This window comes from Limulus polyphemus, unplaced genomic scaffold, assembly GCF_000517525.1.
Source record: "Limulus polyphemus unplaced genomic scaffold, Limulus_polyphemus-2.1.2 Scaffold221, whole genome shotgun sequence".
NCBI classification, from domain to species: domain Eukaryota; kingdom Metazoa; phylum Arthropoda; class Merostomata; order Xiphosura; family Limulidae; genus Limulus; species Limulus polyphemus.
The window spans coordinates 369,841-382,576 of NW_013665831.1; the positions used below are offsets into that span (position 1 = coordinate 369,841).

General features: G+C 32.4%; 1 long non-coding RNA gene across 1 annotated transcript in view; it reads left to right on the forward strand.

Moving 5' to 3' along the window:
* LOC111085064 overlaps nucleotides 1-10,747 on the forward strand; it is a 32,354-nt gene extending 21,607 nt beyond the window's left edge. The window contains exons 2-3 of the long non-coding RNA XR_002609921.1: nucleotides 10,329-10,388; nucleotides 10,653-10,747. This is a non-coding gene — a long non-coding RNA (uncharacterized LOC111085064). The remainder of the gene's footprint in view (nucleotides 1-10,328; nucleotides 10,389-10,652) is intronic.
* The last annotated feature ends 1,989 nt before the right edge of the window (nucleotides 10,748-12,736 follow it).

Below are 12,736 nucleotides of genomic sequence, written 5' to 3' on the forward strand. Positions count from 1 at the left end.
ATATATATATATATATATATATATATATACACATATATGTAAATACAAATTGATAGTTCGATTCATTGGATTATAAAGTAAATTATCATTTATAACACAAGCACGTGTACTATAAATATTGAATTTAAGAGTGAAAGATTACATTGACATGAAATAGAATGTAATGATGATCTCTAATAATCACAATCTTTATCAGTCTCATCCACCTCCTCTACTGATACACTGACATTGGCGCATGCTCTCTTGCACTCTACAGATCTAAGGGAGCAATCTAGTCCATTGTGCCGACAAGAACATCTCATGATGTAGCATCCTGTTTTGTAATTGCATCGAATGGCTTCGAGAAGCTCCTTTGGCGAAGAGAGCATGTCCATCATGATAAGATAATATCTTCCATTGAAGAGCTTGAAGCCTAGATTTTCAGGATTAAGGTAATTTCCCAGCCAGTTCTGTATCTGCAAGTACACCCTCAAGCTGTGGTATGACATTATTGAACTAGTCGGGTGTAACCCCTTTGGCTGAAAAAGTTCAGTAGATAAAGCCACTTTTTCGCAATATCGAATATGTCTAAGGTCGTTTATTTTTTAAATGACGCTACCACCATATAATATTACCAAGGATCTTTCATCACACAAAATTATATATTCATTGGTTGTGTTGGGTCCATAAAGATGGATACATTTTGGTGAAATTGGGAATCTTCGAAGTTTAATGCTAGCTGTTCACCGAGGTAGAGAGACTGTATCACACTCCAAAATCAGTATTAGAGCAGGTTTCCACATATGTACCATAGTTTTCCACCAGTAGCTTTTATACTCCAACATCTTACTCTTGTTGAGTTTTTAATTTTATTTTTTAGGCTCTGGCCTAAAATAAATCTCATGGTTGTCATTCTTTGCATAGTAACACAGCAATATGAGAAGGTCTGTGTCATCTCCAACAGCTACTACTTCCTTGGTTTTAGACATTCTGATAACATTTTTCGCAATGAGAAGGTCGGCATCACCTTTATCTCCTGCATTATTAACATTACATCCACCATCTTACAACTTCCTTTCAAGCATCTTAACAAACTTCGCCTTGTTGTTTTCGTTTGACAGGAAAGCTTTCTTATGTGTTCGAAGCTTCATGTCCTCAGTAAAATTTACTTCCTGACTGCCCTTTCCAGTAGTTGCTCTTTTCATATGTTCTGTATCTTTAGTTGACGGTTTCTCATAAGTATCAAAGATAACTGAAGCTTCACCATAGTGTATAAGAACGTAAGCTTGATATTGTACTTGATATTCTATTAATATTTTATCCCAAGTTTGGCACTTTTTCCAAGAAACCCCGTGCAATAGAGCACCACCATCCACCACATAATCACAAGAACTGGGTGGTTCTGAATCATACTACTGAATCAGAAGTTATCAGACTACGTGGCATCAGCCAGTGTGTGTTTGTTGGAACCCCTCATTACGTCTCTGAACTCGAAAAGAGACAGAGGGTAAGAGCAAAACTCATATTCGAATACTTTGGGCCACTCATCTTATCTTGTTCCAGCTGGAACAAGAGTTTTGTACCGACTCGATCATCTTCTTCTTGAATATTCACTCTGTTCTTAGTGTTTGTGATGATAGCCTGATCCATGTTTTTGAAGCTCACCTCGATAAGTGCCTTTCCTTCCATAGCCTTAATGATCTTGTTCTCAGGTTTCTTTGACAAGGAAAGCATTTACGTCCACATTTGACTCTACACCAGTAGCTATATTATGTAGAGGTTTCTCTCTATCAAATGGGTTCCTCTGAAACATGAATTATAGCAATTGGTTTATATCTTACAAGTTTTTTGCCATGCGTGCAGGCATATTATCCTTGTGTTATTTGCTGGCCTCACACCTCACACCTGTGAATTAATGCACTGCACTGTTGACTTCTTCACAGGCTGGGAATGAATGATAGATCCAATACAAGGCGTTGAGTTTCTGTGAGACTCCGTCCTCTAGTTAGACTGCCAACTGACTTGATACTATGCATGAGGCATTGCTCTATAACTAGTTCTGTTGACAACCCAGCCCAAGCTCTATCTGATCCAAGAATGACATGATGTCCATTTCTAAAGTTTTAATCAACATATGGATGTGTAACATGGCGTCATTGCATTTTCTGAAGACATATAGATAAACGTATTTGAGGTACATATTATGTCCTGATGTAACATAATAAGGTAGCATATCATGCAGACATTTGAGATGGAGCAGCTAATCGCCCATGCATTCAGCCTTTATGAAGACAATAAGTCTACCATAGTAGTATACTGCATCCATAGTTTTCCAGTTTTGCTTTTATCAAGCAGAGCAGATTTTTCTTGTTTTACTCTATCAGTCATTTCATGGAGTAATGGGCGTTCTTCAATCTGTTCTACAGATACTTTTCAATTCATTATACCTTAAACCAATGACTTTATAATCTCAGAGTAAGGTGAGTTCTAGCTACCTGATGGATTTGTCACTGTGCTGTTATCTGAAAAGTAAATAAAGCTTTGAGAATAACACTTTCATCACGGCTCGGTTCCTGGGACAGACCTTGTAACCATTTTTTGGTGGTTATAGTTTCATACTATAACTTTTAAATTAGTAAGTGAATGTTAACGAAATTTAGCAGATTATCAGTAAACATTACGATGCTTTGCTTTCATAGGCAAAACATAATTTTTTTTTATTAAGTCTTTAGGTTTGTAAAGCAATATTTTCCTCATGCCGTATTTTCCTTTTCGCGTGTTTTCTATCCAACATTTAAAGTAATTTTCATTTTAAGATTAAAAATACTTTTGCGCCTCAGAAAAATTTCAAATTTCACATGCAAACTCTTTGTAATGTTCAAATAGTTATTAAATGTTTCTTAAAAAAACTTTCTTTTTATCTGTTGTTTTCAGTAACGAATCTTTGTATGGGTTTGGTCGATTTGACAGATTTCGTAACCACGTTAACAAATTAGGAAATATATAAACATTATGCCGTTTTCGTTCTAGAATGACTACATATTAAATCACGAAAACATAAATGTTTAGACTAAATAGCTTAAATCACATAACATTATACATTTATATATATTTATTATTTTTATTATATTGACCTTTCAGCCATGCCTGGCTAACAATACAGAAGCTACAACGATGCGGCTCACATGCACTCATGTTAATATCCAATAATGTAAAACTGACTTTTAATCTTTACAAAGTGACCTGTCTTGGCTGTGTTTTAGTATATTAGTATTTTGTAAACTACAGTCAGATGTCAATTATTATATATTATATATGTATATAGATTATTGCTATTTAGAAATAAGTTCTTAAACTTATTTTTCTTAAAACATAGAACAGTAAATGCACCTTATGTAGTCATGCCATGTCGACATAGGGACATTTTCGCTGCAAAAGAAATTCAACCAAATACAAATTGAGAGTCCGAATGAAGTAAAGGTTAGTGAAGAATGTAATTGTAAACGCACTCATAGATAAATACGTAGATCTAGTAAAATTATTACAGTGTTAGTTCATTGGAAGTATTGGAAGTAAATCCTATGCAGAACTAAGCCATTACAAGAGCCCTAACCATTAACAACTTTGTAATTCCTGTGAGAAAAGACATTCGTTAGATATTTATTTGCTTAAGAATTTGAACAGTATTTTATTAATGATTTAACATGACTATTTTCATTAAGTATTCATCTGTTGTGAATTGTAAAGAACAATGTGTATTTCGTAATCTTATTCTACATAGCACTGGCACACATATGATTGATTAATTTTCTGTAAGATTGCAAAGTAAGAACGCTGTAAGTTTGTAAGTAAACCTAACGTAATTTCAAAGAAACATATAAATTATCACTATAAAGAACCATACACGTATTTCCAAATCACGATAAACCTACAATAAAGTGAAATCATCTGGAAATATTATGTAAACATACCAGAATAAATAGTGACATTCTTTAGCAGCATTAACCATTATCATTAATATATGAATTTTTAATAATGTATTTATATTCATCAAGCTAAAATGTTTGCATTGTTGTAAACAGTAGTTTAAAACTAAGAAGTCTTTAATCTTGTTATTATTTAAAGCATACAATGCAAAAAGTATTTGTAGAAAAATTAACACCTTAAGTTCTTTCTCTGCTTATTCCAATTAGAGTGATTTTTTAGTCAGACATTTTTATTCAAGGAAATGTTTTCATGAAGTAGACTAGATCAAAGTGAGAATATGAAAAATAAGCACATGTGTGTAAATAAAGCCAACCAAGACCAAAGGATCGCTAGTTCTGTATAGTAAAAACATTATTAGTAACAGGACATCGTGGGTTTTATAAAACTGTGTTCAGGACAAAAGCGCACGTATTTTTACCTTTCTATCTATATACAATGTTTCAGAAAACTAAAATTGATTGTATTGGTTGTTCGGATTAGTTAACTGGAAGAATAAAAGTTATACCTCCAATTAGGTAAAGATTAATCTGTTTGCTATAATTAATGAGATAACTTAAAACAAAAGCAGCTCAGCAGTCTTTGTACAAACATATGTATTAGAGGTTTTACGATTATCATAGACTAAACACTTAATAATAATTTTTTGAATACTTTTTGATATTTCATAATTCTTAGTGTACTGGTTTAATTTGTCGAAAACCTTAATTGTTGGAATAAACAATTGTTATGAAAATATTATAAATTAAAGCTGTATAGTTTTTAAACATCATTAAGCCTTGGAAGCTCCACTAACATGTCTGAGCAAAGTAGCAAACATATCGAAACTTAGACAATAAAGTTATATTATCAAGTTGTCAATGTGAAAATCGTGGTTCGATCTCTATATGTAAAAAAAAAGCAGCTTCTATTGTTTCAAACGATTTCATTGCTTTCGATCAGTGATGTTTGTCAGTTAAAGTTGTGTAATGTATATATACATCTAGAGTATATTAAGCATAAGTTAATCTGATAAGTGTTCAGCTTTACATTTCTATCCTGATCATTTGTTTTTCGATCAGTGATGTTTGTCAGTTAAAGCTGTGTAATGTATATATACATCTAGAGTATATTAAACATAAGTTAATCTGATAAGTGTTCAGCTTTACATTTCTATCCTGATCATTTGTTTTTCGATCAGTGATGTTTGTCAGTTAAAGTTGTGTAATGTATATATACATCTAGAGTATATTAAATATAAGTTAATCTGATAAGTGTTCAGCTTTACATTTCTATCCTGATCATTTGTTTTTCGATCAGTGATGTTTGTCAGTTAAAGTTGTGTAATGTATATATACACCTAGAGTATATTAAACATAAGTTAATCTGATAGGTGTTCAGCTTTACATTTCTATCCTGATCATTTGTTTTTCGATCAAAATTCTAACTTGCTGTATAGTAAAAACTTATAAAAATAGACCAATAATCACGTCACTTGTCTTGTCTACAGATTAAAGTTACTACAGTACATTTTTATTTCCAACATCGCGATCACAATTATCATATACTTATATATTTATTCTATATTTTATTTCTATTTTGTTTAGTCTTTCTTACAAAAGAAATAACTTCTCATGTAAACGGCAATTTTGAGAAGGATATGTTTCAAATATTTTTAATATTTCAAATTTTACCTAAAACAATGTTATGAATATTAGTACACTGGAACCAAGTTGAAATATAAAACAAATAGGATGAAAGAACTTAATGGATTGTCACTATATTGTTACAAGAATTTTCTTAGATATTTATCGAAATCATTGCACATTAATTTGTTACATCATTGTTTGCAGTTAAATATACATTGTTCTTTATGCTTCTGGCAAACGTACGACATTGTGATTTATGCATATTTTTCTGCAACAGATCTTAGTATGTATTTTAATTAAAAGAGGGTAAGCCAATATAGAAAAAAATAATATTTTTTCTTTTGTCATTGATGTTGCATGGAAACTTCTTCACTTAGCTGATGCATAATTCGAGATTGTTTGCTTTATCTAAAGATGATTAAATGTGATTTCTAGCTCAAATATGTAAATTTTAGTAGCATCAAACCTCAATAAATTTCGTAAGTTAAAAGTAGAATATCAATATAAGTAATATTAGTTTATGTTTTTAGCACGAAGAAAAAGTTTAACTGAAGTTAGGTTAGTAAAACAGGTGATATAGATTTGACTTGAATGAGTGTAATTAGCAGCCAAAGAAATGCCATTAATTTGTTTATGGTATTTTCCATGAAAGTTTCCAAATGTATCTTTAATGTAAAATTCACTTTAACAATGCAAGAATTTCACAGTTTTGCCACTATATATGCTTTAATGCAAAATTAAACAATAGCCTATGTGCATCCTGTCTTCCACGAAGAATGGAACCTTTTAGTTTATTATTCCTCTAAGTTATTATCCATATAAAAATAAGCAACGAGGAATACCTTGTAAGATACTAAAATCAGTTTGCTCAACCTATGATCCTGTGTTTGAATTGCCAAATTGCATCGTAATACAGTATATTAGTCAGTCTGTATTGCTTTGTTTTGACAATAATAAGAATGCACGTTGAATTACATTACATATAAGATTCAAGTTTATGCTACCGTCACTGACAAAATATCAAATCATACGACAACTATTATTATAAAAGTAATGATAACCCTAAATAAGTAGCTGGTGTAAGAAAAAAAAGATTCCATGTATACATTATACAAAACAACTTGTTTGTTAAACACAAGATAAAAACATATCAAAAATTAAAAAAAATAAAACACAAAAATATAATTTTCTCCAGAACACTATAATAAATCAATGTTAATATAAATACTAATAGACGATTTATTTCAAGATTTAATGGGAAAACATATTTAATGAATTTAGATAGAAAAAACACCCCCCCTCCAAAAAAAAATATCGTTGAAAAACGGGTTTCAACACCGTCAGGGACCAGATAAAAGGTAGCCCACTGTGTAGCTTTATGTTTACAACAAACAAATGTTAAAATAATTTCTTTCCAATTGTTTGCTTTAATACTAAACAGCTGATGGTTTAATTGAATCCATTAGCAACATCAGGTTGTTTTAGTGATTATGAGGTATAATGTCTACTGAAGAGAAATTTATTTGGAGCAAACTTAATAATCTCACAAACGCATAACGTTTTCAGAAACTAAGAACACATTAACTAGATCTTAGAAATTAATATGTGTAATGTTAAAGTTATCAAAGCACGTTTAGCTATTCGGCATTTTAGCGTAGATGCAAAATGTATATTGAAGCTTTATAGCAGCTTCAGTTTTTCTACCAGGACTTCAGTTAAAGTATTTCTTCGTAATAAAGTTATATAAAGGTGAGTTGTGCTATGCTGCATTAAGCTTCTGTTGAGTTTATATTACTGCTATCAGTTGATCATGAATAACCGAGAAGTAAAGTAATTATGTAATATAGGCTATTTACAAATTGGTTTTACATATACACGGCAGTAAGTTTTATAACAGAATCAATTGACTTGAAACTCTTTCAGTTTACTCTACTGCTGTCAGAGAAAGAAGAATGCTGAAAGAGCATAGGTAGCGCTTTGGAAACATTTTAAAATAAATAGAAGAACATTTCAAGTCAAATGTATGAATAATGTACAGAGACCTCATAACACATGAATAATGTACAGAAACCTCATAACACATGAATAATGTACAGAAACCTCATAACACATTAATAATGTACAGAGACCTCATAACACATTAATAATGTACAGAGACCTCATAACACTTTTAGAGAAACAAAGAAAAAACAACATAATTTTTGCTGATTTGTGAAATCTTTATGTAAATTACATAAACCAGATCTGAAGGAAAATCTCCACAGCATTATATTTTGTTACTTTTCATCTGTAAACAAGGATTACATTACCTATTAATATAATTTTCATTTGTATTGAATGTGTACACTACGTTTCGTATTTTAAATTTTTTCAATGATTCATTGAATGGTACATTTAAAGAACACAGAAATTTATCGTCAGTTATGTGCTCCAAGACGTCATTTTAAAACGAATTAATCTAATATACAAAGTAAGCAAAGTTAAAACGTACGACCTTATCATGTGTTTCATGTAGATTACACATTTTTGTCTTCATTTGGCTACGATAAAAAAACACTTCTAATTCTGCTGTGTTTCATCAGATTTGTTGTAAAGATTTACCTTGTTTAAAAATCGCTTTTCAATATCTAGTTTCAATATCTAGAAATATTTAAGCAACCGTTGAAAACATTCAAAAATAATTTAAACGATAAACCATAACTTCAGGAATGAACTGCATTTTCAAGGTTATGGACGTATAAAGGAATAGCATTAATGTTTTTCTTTTGTTTGTTTTTCACGGTAAAATATCAAACAAAGAGGGCGCAATGTGCATGATAATGTGTTTTTATTCATTTCTTACGTCAAACTTAGCAATTTTATATTTTCATTCTGAACGGTACATTACACAATATATTGATGTAAGCTAAGTTACAGATACCATAAATTCAAATATAGCCATCCCGCACTTAGAACTGCTGGCCAAAGAAAGAGTAACCAGGCAGCAGCACCACCGTCTATTTATGCGGTTAATTTTAACAGGATAGAAGGATTGACTGTTAAACTTCTAATACTACCATAAAGAAATTGCAAAGCGTGATCTACATCATATCCTGGCTCAAACGTTGAGCGTTTGGAGCAAAAGACTAACTACTGAGAAAGCCCGACCCACGTTGAAATTTGGTCACAAATGTGTTTGTTAATCGAAGAAATTTGAACTGAAGTGTTTGCTATTGTAGGTATAACACATAATCTATCGTCTTAGTTCTACTTTTGGCTTCCACGGAGATTTTTGAATCATAATGGTCAGGACACACTAACTTATGCAACAGTCAAAGTCGATCTGAAATGTTGTCTGTATTTAGTACTAACAATACGGTATTAAGGGATAAAAACACCTAAAAGTATTTAGCAAGAGTGTCTGATCTGTTACAAGTGACAAAACATCAGATTAATTACAGCTCTTGAAGTTTGGTTAACACAGTATGGAATATCACACCTTCATCAATTATATGAATAATTAATGTGAAGACGTTTATGAAGTTTATAAGCTCTGAATGGATGGACTAGTATGGTTAATTTCCACACGTTATCATGTCGTATAGAGCGAGAGAACGACATTCGACAAGCTGCATTTGGACTACAGCAAATGAAAAAATCTACCAAACAACAAATTTCGAGAATTTATTTTCATAATAATTAATTGTTAATTAATACTCAAGTCAGAAGATGTTTCTTTTTCCCCAGAAAAAAGTACCTTTGTTTTTATTATAAGTACAGTTTGAAAACATTATACGTATGAAAAATAATAAAGTTAAACAAGTGAATTTTAAAACTATTGTGATTTACCCTTTGTCATTTCAATAATTAATCTTTATACATCCTAGGAATTTTTAGAAGTTAAAATCATTATTTGAACGAGGAGTGTCAAGTATTACATCATTTTTCTACTTACTTTCCTTCGATGATTAAATTGTCCCATCAAATGGTAGTTAGTCTACATCATTCATAGGTTTATTTAGTTTTTTCTTTTAATTCATTTATTCTACACCGTTTTTCAAACAGACTCTATAACTGGGACTATTTTCTTTGACGACGTTGTTTGCAAAGTAGTGAATATCTGCTATCTACTATGATTACACTGGCCCCCCCAGAATGTATTATATTTTAGGCACCTGTGCTTCCGTCAGCGGGGTCAGGATTGTTATATGTCATATAACATCATATTTTAGTGTATATGTATATATATATATATATATTTATGATATTGCGCAACTTTCTAAAACACGTTTTGTTTTTTCCAAAACTCTGCATATCTGTGATTATATATTCAAAGAATTGTTTTTTTTTGTTTGTTTGTAATTAAGTACAAATCTACACAATGGGCTATCTGTGCTTTGCACACCACGGATATCGAAACCAGATTTTGAGCGTTGTAAGTCCGCAGACATAGGTGGGGGGGGGGGGCAAGAATTGGTATATTTATTTCTCATCCAGTCACGTATCACAGGCCTACTATGAAAAGACAACCAAAACAATGTATATTCATTCTACAACCAAGGTATCTTGATAAATTATAAGAATCTCTAGCTAGTACCGAATCCTCTGTTTGCTGTGGAAAACGTTAAAGTAACTTCTGATTGTTTATGATTTTAATAATTTGTTGATAATTGTACCTTATGTGTATTTTAGTTTATATAATTATACACAGTCTGTGTTCATTTCTACTTGTTTGATATTGTATCGTTCTTTATACAGGTTTTATCCACCTCTGATAATGAATTGGACGTGCACCTCCATACGCTATCTGTTGATACGGTAAGTTGATTTCAATATCTGTATCAAAGACATATTCTAATGGCTTTTGTTGAAGATCTACATATTTTCGCATTCGAGTTATTTACAATGTGATTCGTTTCTTTTATCAGACTCTCCTAGGAACCAAACGAATATCCACCATAAATGAAACAAAGATACGATTTTCTCATATTAACAAAATTTATATTGATGTTTTGAATTGTATGTTTACAGTTTTATTATATTCTTTACATATTTACTTATTATGTTTTCTTTATTTTACAGATATCTAGTAAACATCCCCACTGTGATATTTTTGATATTAGGAAACTTTCCACTTAACACATGAAAAAAGTAAAAAGCCATGTCAATCTCATATAATATTAATTATATATTACTTAAACTCTGAGATTGTTTGCTTGTCTGTAATTAAATACAGCAAAAACTGCGCAAAACAGCGCCATATTTGTAATGAAATGAGAATAGAAACAGAATAAAACAAGTTTCGTTAAATATTGAAATTAGCTTGAATTTTTCATAGCCTCTGAATAGTTGGTGACCCAACGGATCACGGTGATCTAGTGTGTAATTAAGACTCATACGGGCAGCCTCTTATGAATATTCTGAATTCTATTATCAGTAATTTAGAGGATATACTAGACCAGTGGTCACCAAACTTTTTTCACAGCGGGCTAGATAACTGAGAGAATGATGAGCGCGGGCCGCATAACCATTTTGTTCAATACAATACAGTGAATACACAAAAAATAAAGACAACAAACATGTTTATTTTCCAAAAAGTTATCAAAGAACGCGACGTTAGCATTAAGGTAGTTATATCACACCCAGTGTGCACATATCCGAATCTCACAAACTAAGCAGCAAAAAAGGTTTGTGAGATTTGTGAAACTGTCGTTTAGCTTTTGAGATATCATCAATATTTGCTTTGGAATTGCTGCATCCAACCAAGAGAATTGCTTTCAAATGTTCATCAGTTAACTTCGTTCGATGTGCTGACTTCACATAAATCATTTTTGAAAATGTTTGGTCACAGACACAAGTTGTTCCAAACACTGATGCCATACCAGAGGCAAATTTCTTCACTTTGAAAACTCATCATCAGGTAAGCAGTGATAAAATTCAACAAGTTTTCCTTCTCTTTCAACACGTCATTTGCTTGCAAATCAATGAGCTCCAACTGTAGTTCGACTGGCGCGTCATCAAGGTTAAAATCAAACGGATTCTGGAACAGAAGAATGTCAATCTCAATTCTGTCCAAATCTAAAAATATCTAAATAAAATGCTTATTTAAGTCACTAATAATCTTCTTCGGAAACTCGAGGTTGACATCTTCTGCGATTCCAGCGTGAAACTCTTTGAAACACTGAAAATGAGAGAAGTTTCCTCCTTCCACTATCATTGTTTGAAGCACAACTAGCAGTGAGGTGGCTCAGCTGCGGTAAAGTCCTGTTTCGTTTTTATAAGCTCCGAAGAGAAATAGATATTTTTCTCACCGAAAAGGATAGAGCTGATCCACTTTTGTCAGATCCTACCTGGCTGTCAAAGTTGTCATTTTTGGTTGACATCACATCCCATATGAATGAATTGAACTTGAGACTTCAGGGAAAGGATAACCTTATCTGTGATCTCTACAGAATCATCAAAGGATTTCGGAGAGAGGCTCTATCCTTTTCGGTGAGAAAAAATATCTATTTCTCTTCGGAGCTTATAAAAACGAAACAGGACTTTACCGCAGCTGAGCCACCTCACTGCTGTGTGATAAAGCAAGTCACAGAATTCAGAATCAATTTCTTCAAGAAAAGTCTGGAACTTGGGGTGATTAAGTGCATGACCCCGAATGGAGTTCACTGCAGAAACGACTGGTTTCAGTACGCAAGTAATATCTAAGTCTTTCCCAAAGAGTGCTTGCTGATGTATAATGCAGTGTATAAACAGAGCGCCCGGGAGTTGAAGATCTTCCAACTTAGTTCGTATCTGCCCCACCAGACCCTTCCTCACTCCAGCCATGTTTTTTCTTCCATCAACTGTAACACACCGAAGCTAATTCCACTGAAGGTTATAGCCTTGCAAAGTTTTCTGCACTTCCATGAAAATGTCTTCTCCAGTTGTTGTTCCGTGCATGCTGCAAACGGATGCCAACTCTTCTGTGATCTGAAAGTCCAATTAACACCACTAATGAACACGAGAAGTTGTGACGTACTCGAGAGATCTGTAGACTCATCCAGCGCCAGAGAACACCACAAGAAGTTCCTAGCTTTCTCGCGTATTTGTAACACTATGTTCTCTCCAAGTTCTTCTGTTCTCCGCACAACTGAACTCGCTGAAAGGCTGATACTTGAAAACCAATC